Source organism: Lepidochelys olivacea, assembly GCF_965140295.1.
Source record: "Lepidochelys olivacea isolate rLepOli2 genome assembly, chromosome: 5".
NCBI classification, from domain to species: domain Eukaryota; kingdom Metazoa; phylum Chordata; order Testudines; family Cheloniidae; genus Lepidochelys; species Lepidochelys olivacea.
In genome coordinates, this window is record NC_140415.1 from 94083960 (window position 1) to 94086088 (window position 2129).

Consider the following 2129-nt stretch of genomic DNA (forward strand, 5'->3'; position numbering starts at 1 on the left):
AGCACCCACTGTTAAGCAGTGATTAATTCCTGCGAGACCATGTGATGCCCTGTAATTCTTTAATGGTGCCAAAGTGATATATGGCATGAGTATATACTTTGGCTAGCTCAGCAAAATGACCATGGGAAGTATCAGGGACATCTCTCCTTGGAGCACTCTATCGGGATTTAAATCACCTTGGAAAAAGAACTACAGCCAAGGTATTTGCACGTGCAGCAGCTCGGGTCGGGGGGAGGAGGGAAGAGCAGTTCTTAAAGATACATTAGTCCTTTTTATGTTACTGAGTTTATTGTGCAAAGGAAAATGGAATGCATGTCCTTTCATAGAAGGACTTGCACGTCACCAAAGGCAGTGTTTTTTTCTCTTTCTCTCTTTTCTGTGCAGGGTTTACATTGCCTTTTATGTTTTCCTTGATACTTTATTCATCATAAAATGAGCTCCTTCTCTGCAGACAAACCAATAGCCAGTTCCATCAAGAGCAACATGTGAAATGAATCCATTTAGAAAACCAAGTATGTTACTATAGCAATTGAAACTATTCAGTGATGCGCTCCAGATATAAATGAGCTAGTCAAAATGACACTGTGATGTTAGCTGGAGTGTTCTGGCTAAAATATATGGTCTTGATAATTGTCACAAGCATGATGATGAAGGGATTGGATAGGTTCTCTGTTTCCCCATAGCAGCAAATCCTAATCCCACTGAGCCACATTCTACCACCCTGATTCATTCTGAGTAGCACTATACTCCAACATGAGTCCTACTGAAATCAATGGGAGGCCTCTTGGAATAAGGTACTGCTCAGCACAAGTAAGGGTGGCAGTCTCTACGCCTCAGCTAGTAGTCCTGATGAAATCAATGGAATTACTTGCATGGTAACATATTACCCAACTGGAATATGGGTAGTAGAATTAGGCAATATTGAGCACTACAATGTCTGTTCTGCCACCCTTAATGAAGTTGAATGGCACCTTACTTTGCAAAATCAGTGGAACCACCTGAAGAGTAAGATGCTGCTCAAAGTGATTGAGGGCGGAGATTCAGCCCCATATACTGTTAATTCTTCAGGATAGGGCTATATTTTTATTGTTATATAAATTTCAATGCACATCAATACAAACATGATGTAGAATATAAGAATATTACTACAGTACTAACAAGTGTTTGGGCTATGAGTGGGGAGTTTCACACAGACCTGGGAGGAAGGATTCCTCTTCATATGATTTTATATATAACATATTAAGTAAATTTAATGCTGGTGAAATTAAAGAACCAATAGTGCTGGCTAGAGTGTGGCACCATGAAGACTGGTAAACATAAGGCCCCAAAAAGAGCTGGTGAAAGATAGCCTCTCCACAATCCTCCTTGAATCTATTTCAGGCGTTCAGTGTCTCTGAGCCTGTTACACAGAAAAGTTCTCTACAAGCATGGCCCGGAAAGCTGGGCCTTTGCACCTCAATCCTATTGTACTGGAATACCTTTGATTTGTAGTCAAGTGCTCGTCTTGACGGAGACATAGAGTCATGCCAAACCATGTGTTGATTTGTGATGTGGACAAACAGGGTAGGAAGAAAAACTCCAACTTCATTTGCTTTTGTGGCTTAAGCTGGTCAAATTTATTTATAGCTCAAGAGGTAAAAGGCTACATACACTGCATTAACCCAGTGAGCTGCTTTCTGTATCTTTGGTATTGGGAAATTATTTTGCTAGCTATAATACAATTTCTGATGTTGAAATGTATGTAATTTTATTTTTATTCCTAAGAAAATGATAATTTTCAGCTCTCATAGTCAAGGTCTGTAAGGTTTTTAAACGTGTGTGATTGTATTTGGCAAAATTGAACCTTTCGTGTTTGTTTAAAAGATATGTCAGTTGTCTTGAGGTTTGTTTGTTTTTTAAATTACTCTCCAGATTTTTCTTTGTTTGGAGAAGATCACAGTGTTAGGGGGTGTAATCCTAAGAAAGATAATGTGTAAGTGGAAACCCCAATAGACAAAAGATGTCCTTTTGTTAAAAGCTTCTACCACATAGGGATTCAGGAGTCTATGCAGCCTTTTGCGTCTGGGGACAAAGGTTCAATCCAGGCACATCATAAGTGAGAATGAATTTGATGCTGTCCATCTAACTCC